The following is an 11,460-nucleotide window of genomic DNA, read 5'->3' as shown; positions in this document are numbered from 1 at the left end:
TGGTAGAAGTCTTGGACCGGTGGATTCAGAAGATCTTGGACATCACAACGCCCGAAACTCATTTGTGGAAAGAGTTGTCCCTTAAATACGGGTGGAAGGCCAAAAATTATGGTAACTTTATTTTACCTTGTTTTCACTTTTTGTATATGAAGAACTTCATTGAACCGTTCTGACTTGTTCACGAAAGGCTCAGTTGATGTCCCCGAGGAGGATGTTTTGGCTGACCCTGCTGATGCGGTGACCTATCGCGCAATGCACACCTCAAAACAAGGTATGACGCGGTTGATTGCAATTATAGTAACCCAACGAAGAGTCGGGATCGAATCCACAGGGAGCTAGATGGGAGTTATGAGTATATATCGTAGTGCGTGAATTTAAATTATCTTAATTTGCACTTCCACAAATTGGTATTATTTCTATTTCTATTTTAAAGCTAAGGATTGCAAAGTAAAGAATTAAGACTAGGATAATTATTTTTGATGTTTCTCTAGTTTGTAAAAAGCCTAGGGCTATGACCATCGCCTAAGTATTCGCCTAATGGGATATAAACCTTAATGCTTATTTTCTTGATTGGGGTGTATTATAGCTATCAACTCTTAACTACCCACTCAATATCTCTCGGTCAAGGAGTGATTTTGCCTAACTTGGCTTTCTCAAGTCCAAATGGGTATCACACAAAAAGTGTAACACTCCTCAAATCTATAAAAGTTTTAACACACGCAAATTATAGAATTTAATTTTTAAACTTGCCTTGAGTGCATAAAAATTATACTTCTATTACGGATTTAAACCCTGGTGATTGACTTTTGAGTTACTTCTCTATTTAAAAATAATTGGATATACAATTAGGGGAATATTAATAATTTTAATATTATTAATTATTAAGAGTGTGTATCATTAATTATTAGTTAAGTTAAAAAAGAGGGTCAAAATAACCAGGGGGAGGCTAGCCTAAAGCCCATAAAATGGGAAGACAAAAGGCTTAAGGCCTTAAACAATAGGTTTCTGTTCATTCACGCAAAAGGCAGAAGGCTAAAAAGCCTTGTACGAAAAACAGAACTAGTGTCATGTTCACTCACGAAACAGAGAGCCACAAAACATAGGCTGCTTACTCACGCAGGCAACAAAAAGTTTGGGGTTTCTTTACAAATCACTAGTTCTTAAACTCAAGTATATAAAATTCCCTATTGTCAATTATCCTATAGTAGTAATAAGTAAGAATTTAATAGTTAATTCCCTTCTTCCTCTGTATCAACAGTAAGTTCAATATTTAGGTGTGGAACTTTTAAATTAATTAAAATGCACTGGTTGTTGTAAAATAAATTGGACTGGAGCTTACGTATTGGCTCGAGGAGTTTTGAGGTGAGTTGATATCAACAGTAAGTTCAATATTTAGGTGTGAAACTTTTAAATTAATTAAAATGCACTGGTTGTTGTAAAATTAATTAGACTGGAGCTTACGTATTGGCTCGAGGAGTTTTGAGGTGAGTTGATATAACCTTTTAATAAAGTGGTTTAACTCACAAAAGCACGCATGCAAGGTGTTCGATGAGTTGTTTAAAAGAGTTAATATGTACTTAATCGGAGCGAGTGAGTACTTATTAACTTAGACTTGTTCTAGCTAAAGATTAGATGATTTATTATGATATATGTGCATAAATTTTTAGATTGTTGTGTTATTCTTATATGCCATTTTCATGTTGAAAATTCATGAAAAAGCAAGAATCTTTAGAAATACTTTTGAATGTTTATTTCATTCTTATGCCATGTTTTACATGTAAGGATACCAATATGAGTATGTATAGGATGTTCCAGAAAAGATTTAGACTTTAAAAGTCACAAGAAGAAGTTTAAGAAATAAATGATTTTGGGGAGTATCCTCTATTCTGAGAAGGGGTCATCGTCCAGGCCGAGGGTCCTGACCAAGGTGCTGACTTCCTGAAACTACTTGTGCCAAAGTAGGGAGCACACGAGCCGAGGGTCTCGTTGCTGAGAATTTACTTAGCCAGGCTAAGGTATGATACATGAGCGCTGAGAACCATGAAACGAGTGGCACCTCGTGGATGAGGCCTATTCGATCAGGTTGGGATCGAACCCGTGGCAATCACAGGGTGACTAAGACAAAAATAAGTCAGGATAGTTGAAACTCCCGAAGTATAAAGTGAAGTATTTTTTTTTATAAGAAATAAAAAGAAAGGAATTTCTTTTAGAATATTCATAAACTGCTACTATGCAATTATTTTAGAATTGTTCTTAGAAGCTTTATGTTTTCAATGCATTCAGAATCTTTATTTGTAATGTATATTCTATTAAAGTTTTGTCCCCTGTTGTCGAGACTCACTGAGTACAATGGATGGTACTGACGTTCTATTTTGGGAACCTACATTGGTCTGTGGTACAACGTAGGAACCGGTTTTGCAGGCGAGCAGGCTACAAGTTAGGACTTCCCTCTCTTCTAGTGTTATTGGTGAGCTCCACTTTTATTTGTGGAGTATTCCTTTGAGTCATCTTTATTTATTTATTTCTTTGTTTACTTGGAGAACTAGCCAGGCAATCTCATGTCCCGAGCAGTGTGTCAGTTTATCAGTAGAGGCTTCATAGACTAGTCGGTGGGTTAAGATTCGAATGTTTTTGATAATAACTTAGCAGTATTTCAGTAGTTACTACGAACAAAGTTTGGGATCTGGTTATTTTAAATATTCAAATTAATTAAAAGTATTTAATTAAAGTATTTTCTTGTTGCATATAAAGTTTGAGGTTATAATAGTTTTAATAAGTGCAGATGGTTCACCCGGTTAAATTTAGCGACCAGGTGCCGGTCACGGCTTGTTCAGAAAATGGGTCGTGACAAACTTGGTATCAGAGCCTCAGGTTTAAGGAGTCCTAGGGGTCTATGAAGTCGTATATGTAGAGTCTTATTTATGGGTATGAAGCGCTCCATACTTATAAGTAGGAAGCTACAAGCATTTAGGAATAGTCTCATTTTTTTCATACTTTAGATCGTGCAGTAGAGCCTACCTCTAAGAAATTATCTAATGTATTCGTTTCTCCAAAACTCGCAGAAATGGCTCGTACTCGCAACTCTGACACCGACACTCAGGATGCTACTCAAGAAACTATTGCTACTATTGTGGCTCAAGGTCGAACTAAGAAGGCTTCAACTCAGAAAATGAAGGGTAAATCCACAAAGGGGGTTCAAGTACCCCTGGTTGAACATGAAGAAGGGGTGGAGCATGATGAGCTAATACCTCAGGATCCAGTTCCGCCCCTAACAACAGCTCCTGCTCAGACAACTATATCTCTAAAGGTGGGTCAGATGTTTAATGCTGTCAACAGTGCTATGGAGATGTTTAAAGCCTTCATGGCCAACCAAAATGAGAGAAAAGATGAGATTCTACCTTAATCAAATAGACAGAACAATTTTGAGTCCTTAAGAGTGAATAAATTTTTAAAGCTGAGTCCTCCATTATTTTGTGGTACTATAGTTGATGAAGATCCAATGTTGTGGCTAGAGGGTGTCAAGAAAGCCCTCCGAGCGATGAAGGCATTTGATGATGAAGCTGTGGAGCTGGCTGCTTACCAGCTTAGAGATGTGGCCGACGCTTAGTTTGAGATGTGGGAAAAGGAAAGAGATGAAGATGATGGTCCTCCTACTTGGGAAGAATTTTAAGAGGCCTTCATGACTAATTTTATACTAGAAGAGGATAGGGAAGCTAAGGCTACAGAGTTAGAGCAGCTCAAAAAAGGGAATAAAAGTATGCAAGAGTACTACATGGAATTCATAAGTTTGGCTAAGCATGATCCTCGCATGGTTAAGGCAGAAAAAGTAAAGATCCGCAGGTTTGTTGGCGGTTTGGCTTACCATATTAAGGTACGACATCAGCTGTTGCGGTAGGAATGATAGCTTTCTCCTCTGTTGTGGGATTTGCCAAGCACTTAGAAAAAGACAGATAACAAAGGAGAGAAGAAAACGAGCATAACAAGAAAGCCCGGACAGCGGGCGGGTTTAATGGTACATCCAGCGGAGGTGGAAGGGGTTCCTCCAATAAGGATTCATTAGCACCAGCTCAGTGCAGTCATCAGTCAGGTGGTGTGTCTTCCTTCAGACATACTCAGAGTTATGGAAACCAGTCTCGCCAGAATCAGAATTTTAGGACATCATCCTCACATAGCCAGAGTCATGTTGAGCAACATTCACAACAACAAGGTCTTTGTGGAATGTACAAGCGACAACATTCAGGTCAGTGCAAGCTTGGGTTTCACGGTTTCTATCATTGCGGAGACAGTGGTCATATAAAGGTAAACTGCCCAAAGTTGCGACGTAATTTCAGTGGGGGATCAAACTCGTCCTTCTAGTTCCTCAACTACTACAGTTGCACTACCTCAGGCTCGTGGTTCTCACAATCAGGCCGGGCATGGAGTAGGCATAGGTGCAGATCGAGTTACTCACGGAGGGGGACAACTCCATTTGTTTGCTACACTTGATCGTCAGAGTGCAGAGGCATCTGCAGAAGTTATTACATGTATAATTCTAGTCTGCTCACATAATGCTTATGCCATAATTGATCCAGGTTCAACATTTTCGTATGTGACTCCATACTTTGCAATTAACCTCGCGCTAGAACCTGAACAACTTAGTGAGCCATTCCTAGTATCTACTCCAGTTGGCGAGTCAGTGGAAGCCACAAGAGTCTATAGAGGTTGTATAGTTTCAGTCCAAGGTCGCAACACCGAGGCCAATCTCATAGAGTTAGAAATGGTGGATTTCGATGTGATCATGGGTATGGATTGGTTGTGTTCCTGCTATGCCATGTTAGATTGTCGTGCCAAGATAGTCAGGTTCCAATTTCCAAATGAAGAAGTCTTAGAGTGGAAAGGTAATTCAGCATCGCTTATAGGTAAGTTTATTTCTTACCTTAAGGCACAACAAATGATCGGCAAAGGGTGTCTTGCCTATTTGTCTCATATCATTAATGCAGAATCAGAACCACCAGCTCTTCAGTCTGTGCCGGTTGTTAGAGAATTTCTAGAAGTTTCCTAGATGATCTCATGCTAGACACTCAGCCCATATCTATACCTCCTTATAGGATGGCTCCAGCAGAACTTAATGAGTTAAGAGAACAATTGAAAGACCTTCTTGACAAGGGCTTCATCAGGCCGAGTGTTTCACCGTGGGGTGCCCCGGTCCTGTTTGTCAAGAAAAAATATGGGTATCTCAAAATGTGCGTCGACTATCGACAATTGAATAAAGTTACCATTAAGAACAAGTACCCACTGCCAAGAATTGATGATTTATTTGATCAACTTCAGGGTGCAAAGTACTTTTCAAAGATAGACTTGAGGTCGGGGTACCATCAGTTGAGAATCAGAGAAGAGGATATATCTAAAACAGCCTTTAGAACTCGCTACGGGCACTATGAATTTCTAGTGATGTCCTTCGGGTTGACAAATGCTCAAGTTGCATTCATGGACCTCATGAACAAAGTTTTCAAACCATTCCTTGATAACTTTATTATCGTGTTTATAGACGATATTTTGGTATACTCTAAGAGCAACGATGAGCATGCAGAACACCTCAGAATAGCCTTGCAGACCTTGAAAGAGAATGAGCTTTATGCCAAGCTTTCAAAATGTGAGTTCTGGTTGCAGTCAGTGGCACTTAGGCCACGTGGTATCTAATGAGGGCATAAAAGTAGACCCTCAGAAGACAGAAGCAGTCAAGAACTGGCCAAGGTCGACAACGCCAACTGAAATTAGGAGTTTCTTGGGATTAGCTGGCTACTATAGAAGGTTTGTAGAGGGATTTTCCTCACTTTCAGCTCCATTAACTAAGTTGACCTAGAAAGCAGTTAAGTTCCAGTGGTCAGACGCTTGTGAGCAGAGTTTTCAAGAGTTAAAGAAGAGGTTGACCACTGCACCTGTGTTAACCTTGCCGACAGGTTCGGGTGGGTTCATAGTGTATTGTGATGCCTCCAGAGTTAGTCTGGGGTGTGTTCTTATGCAAGATGGAAAAGTTATTGATTATGCTTCCAGGCAGTTAAAGAATCATGAGAAGAACTACCCCACACATGACTTGGAGCTTGCACCAGTGGTGTTTGCATTAAAGATACGGCGACACTACCTATATGGCAAGCATTGTGAAGTATTTACATATCACAAAAGCCTCTAGTACATTTTCAAGCAGAAAGAGTTAAATTTGAGATAGAGAAGGTGGCTCGAGCTATTGAAGGATTATGACATCAATATCCTTTATCACCCCGGCAAAGCTAATGTGGTAGAAGATTCACTTAGTAGGAAGTCAATGGTTGTCCTGGCACATATTGCAGTACAAAGGCGAACTTTAGGTCGAGAAATTCAAAAACTAGCAAATGATGGAATTATATTGGATGAGACCGAAGAAGGAGGTATAACTACTTATGCCTTAGCTCAATCCTCTCTTGTTGTGCATGTTAAGGCTAAGCAAGATGAAGATCCGTACTTAGTGAAGTTAAAAGAAGGAGTCAGAAACAAAGAAATCACTGCTTTCACTCTGGGAAATGATGGATTTTTGAAGTTGAATGATTGGTTATGTGTGCCTGATGTAGATGGGCTTAGGAAGGACATAATGGAAGAAGCTCACAGTTCGAGGTACTTTATCCATCCAGGTGCTACCAAAATATATCTGGACTTGAAAGAGTTGTATTGGTGGAATGGCATGAAGAAGCAAGTAGCAGATCATGTGGCCAAATGTTTGAATTGCCAGCAAGTCAAAGCCGAGCATCAGAGGCCTGGTGGCCTAGCTCAAGATATAGAGATACCACAGTGGAAATGGGAGATGATTAATATGGATTTCGTAGTAGGTCTTCCTTGCACATACCGTAAGCATGATTTAATTTGGGTTATTGTAGACCGACTCACAAAGTCCTCCCATTTCCTACCAGTAAAGACGACAGATTCCGCAGAGCAGTATGCACAGTTATACATCAAAGAAATAGTCCGATTGCATGGTACTCCAGTTTTAATCATATCTGACAGAGGCCCTCAGTTCATGACATATTTTTGATAGGCATTTCAGAAAAGATTAGGTACCAAGGTCAATTTGAGCACCGATTCCCATCCACAGACCGATGGTCAGGCAGAAAGGACCATTCAAACTCTCGAAGATATGTTGCGAGCATGTGTTATAGATTTTGGAGGTAATTGGGATGATCACTTACCACTTATAGAGTTTTCTTACAATAACAACTATCAGGCCAGCATTGGTATGGCTTCTTATGAAGCATTGTATGGGCGAAGATGTAGGTCTCCAGTGGGTTGGTTTGAACCAGCAGAGGTGCCATTGATTTGTCCAGAGTTTGTTTGTGAGGCATTAGAGAAATTCCAGCTAATCAGAGAAAGACTGAAAGTGGCTCAGAGTCGTCAAAAGTCCTATTCTGACAAGAGGCACCGTGACTTAGAGTTCATGGTTGGTGACAAGGTATTTTAGAAAGTTTCACCAATGAAAGGAGTTATGAGGTTCGGTAAGAAAGGGTAACTTAGTCCTAGGTTTATCAGACCTTATGAGATTATAGAAAAGAAGGAAAAAGTGGCTTATGAACTAGCGTTGCCCGTTGAATTGTCCTCTATTCATCATGTCTTTCATATGTATATACTTAGAAAGTATATTCATGATGAAGTTCATATAATACATGCCGATACCATAGAAATTAAAGAAGGCTAGACTTATGAAGATGTACCTATAGAAATTCTCGATAGGCAAGTAAGAAAGTTGAGAACAAAAGATATAGCATCGATAAAAGTTTTATGGAGTAATCATGATTCAAAAGAGGCTACGTGAGAGGTCGAGGAAGATATGAGGAAGAAGTATCCTTATTTATTTGAGGAACAAGGTATGTGAACCTAGGTTTGGCTTGACATTTATATTTCATTTATTAAATACAAGTTAGCAAGTGTTTATGTCCTTACTAGATTATACTTAGTCGTTGAAGTAATTTAGTTTCTGTCAGAGCATATTTAGTTATTAAATAATTTAGTACCATGCCAGAGTACATTTAATTCATTAAAGTAATTTACTTTTTCTGAAATGTTGTGCTTTAGATTTTTGGTTGGTTATTGTGGTACCTCTTTGCCGGAGTGTGAGTAATTAGTTTATGAGCTGTGTATGGTGCCTATGAATGGCATGTTATGGTATACTTGGTTGTTGTTGGTGTAGTTATGGTATTAGTGATAGGGATATTTTTTTGGATAGTCCAATTTACAGGGGAGACTCTGCCGAAAGTTTTGAAAATTTTGGGAGTTAGCTAAAATTTTGAGTCCCTTGGGAAAGTGAGTAGTGCTAAGAAAACTTAAGAAGTTCAAGTGAGTAGTGCTAGCAACATTCGAGGATGAATGTTTCTAAGGAGGGAAGATTGTAACACTCCTCAAATCTATAAATGTTTCAACACATGCTAATTATAGAATTTAATTTTTAAACTTGCCTTGAGTACATAAAAATTATACTTCTATTACGAATTTAAACCCTAGTGATTGACTTTTGAGTTACATCTCTATTTAAAAATAATTGGATATACAATTAGGGAAATATTAATAATTTTAATATTATTAATTATTAAAAGTGGGTATCATTAATTATTAGTTAAGTTAAAAAAAGGGGGTCAAAATAACAAAAAAAGGGGGCCAGCCTAAAGCCCATAAAATAGGAAGACAAAAGGCTTAAAGCCTTAAACAATAGGTTTATGTTCATTCACGCAAAAGGCAGAAGGCTAAAAAGCCTTACACGAAAAACAGAACTAGTGTTCTGTTCACTCACGAAACAGAGAGCCACAAAACAGAGGCTGCTTACTCACGCATGCAACGGAAAGTTTTGGATTTCTTTACAAATTACTAGTTCTTGAACTCAGGTATATAAAATTCTCTATAGTCAATTATCCTACAGTAGTAGTAGGTAAGAATTGAATAGTTAATTTCCTTCTTCCTCTGTATCAACAGTAAGTTCAATGTTTAGGGGTGGAACTTTTAAATTAATTAAAATATATTGGTTATTGTAGAATCGATTGTTTGACGGGTATAAATTGAACTGGAGCCTACGTATTGGCTTGAGGAGTTTTGAGGTGAGTTGATATAACCTTTTACTAAAGTAGTTTAACTCACAAAAGCACGCATACAAGGTGTTCGATGAATTGCTTAAAAAAGTTAATATGTACTTAATCGGAGCGAGTGAGTACTTATTAATTTAGAATTGTTCTAGCTAAAGTTTAGGTGATTTATTATGATATATGTGCATAAATTTTTAGATTGTTGTGTTATTCTTATATGCCATTTTCATGTTGAAAATTCATGAAAAAGCAAGAATCTTTAGAAATACTTTTGAATGTTTATTTCATTCTTATGCCATGATTTACATATAAGGAAACCAGTATGAGTATATATAGGATGTTTCAGAAAAGATTTAGACTTGAAAAGTCACAAGAAGAAGTTTAAGAAAGAAATAATTTTTGGGAGTATCCTCTATTCTAAGAAGGGGTCATCGTCTAGGTCGAGGGTCCTGACCAAGGCGCTGACTTTCTGAAACTACTTGTGCCAAAGTAGGGAGCACATGAGCCGAGGGTCTCGTTGCTGAGAATTTACTTAGCCAGGCTGAGGTATGATATATGAGCGTTGAGAACATATGAAGCGAGTGGCACCTCGTGGATTGGGCCTATTCGATCAGGTTAGGATCAAACCTGTGCCAATCACACGGTGACTAAGACAGAAATAAGTCAGGATAGTTGGAACTCCCGAAGTATAAAGTGAAGTATTTTTTTTTATAAGAAAGAAAAAGAAAGGAATTTCTTTTAGAATATTTATAAAATTCTACTCACTCCGTTTCAATTTATGTGAACCTATTTTTTTTTTGTTCGTGTTAAAAAGAATGACCTCTTTCCTTATTTGAAAATAATTTACCTTTATGCAATGATTTATAGCAACACAAAATATATGTGCCTCGTTTTACACCACAAGTTCAAAAGACTTCTCTCTTTTCTTAAACTCCATGCCCAGTTAAATGGGTTCACATAAATTGAAACGGAGGGAGTACTATGCAATTATTTTAGAATTGTTCTTAGAAGCTTTATGTTTTCCATGCATTCAAAATCTTTATTTGTAATGTATATTCTATTAAAGTTTCGTCCCTTGTTGTTGAGACTCACTGAGTACATTGGATGGTACTGACGTTCTCCTTTGGGAACCTACGTTGGAATGCGGTATAACGTAGGAACCAGTTTTGCAGGCGAGCAGGCTACAAGTTAGGACTTCCCTCTCTTCTAGTGTTATTGGTGAGCTCCGCTTTTGTTCGTGGAGTATTCCTTTGAGTCATCTTTATTAACTTATTTCTTTGTTTACTTGGAGAACTAGCCAGGCAATCTCATGTCCTGAGCAGTACATCAGTTTATCAGTAGAGGCTTTATAGACCAGTCGGTGGGTTAAGATTCAGATGTTTTTGATAATAACTTAGCAGTATTTCAGTAGTTACTACAGACAAAGTTTGAGAGCTGGTTATTTTAGTTGTTCAAATTAATTAAAAGTATTTGGTTAAAGTATTACCTTGTTGCATATAAATTTTGAGGTTATAATAGTTTTAATAAGTGTAAATGGTTCTCCCGGTTAAATTTAGCAACCGGGAGCCGGTCACAGCTTGTTTAGAAAATGTGTCATAACAAAAAGGTTGATAAAAGCTCAAGTCGGGTTATTACTATATCTAGGTTGAACCTTTTAATTGAGTTAATTAATCTCTCGATTGACCCAATTTCTTATTAGCCAAATTTTCCTAGACCCAGTCTCTCTTTCTCAAGTAGAGACTAAGTCAATTAGGAATGAACTAATGTTTGCAATAATTAATTCCACAAATTAAAGCATGAATAAGGCTAAATAATAAACACACAATCATAAACAAGCACTAAATTAGATACCCATAAGGTTTATACACTAGGGTTGGGTCACAACCCAAGTAAAAATCTAGCTACTCATGCTTGAAATTGAAGAAATAGAAGAAGAAATACTAATTAAATTCATATTGTAAAGTTAAAATGATAAACTCTATAGTAAAATACTCCAAAATATAGAAAACTTCCAAAAGAGGCAAAGAAAAACGGCTACAGGATTTGCTGATGTCAAAAGTTAACCTAATTTTGTGATACTCGTCTATTTATACAAGGTTGAAAATTTCGGACAAAAATGCCCTTCGGGAGGTTCTGCGGCTGTACAATTCCATGTGCGGTCTATAGAATTCTTCATCTTGCAGGAACTGGGATTCTGCGATCGCACAATTCTCAACTACGACCGCAAGGCAATGTTTTTGCGATCCGCAGATTTATCACTGCAGCCGCAACTGGTCTACTGCGGTCCACATCTTTACTTCTGCGACCACAAGGCACTTCTTCTACGGCCGCAGAAGTCTTGTGCGGTCTGCAATTTTCAGGGACTTGGACTTTGGAAATTTGCACA

Source organism: Nicotiana tabacum, chromosome 17 (genome assembly GCF_000715075.1).
Source record: "Nicotiana tabacum cultivar K326 chromosome 17, ASM71507v2, whole genome shotgun sequence".
Classification (NCBI taxonomy): domain Eukaryota; kingdom Viridiplantae; phylum Streptophyta; class Magnoliopsida; order Solanales; family Solanaceae; genus Nicotiana; species Nicotiana tabacum.
This window is presented reverse-complemented; position numbering follows the sequence as displayed.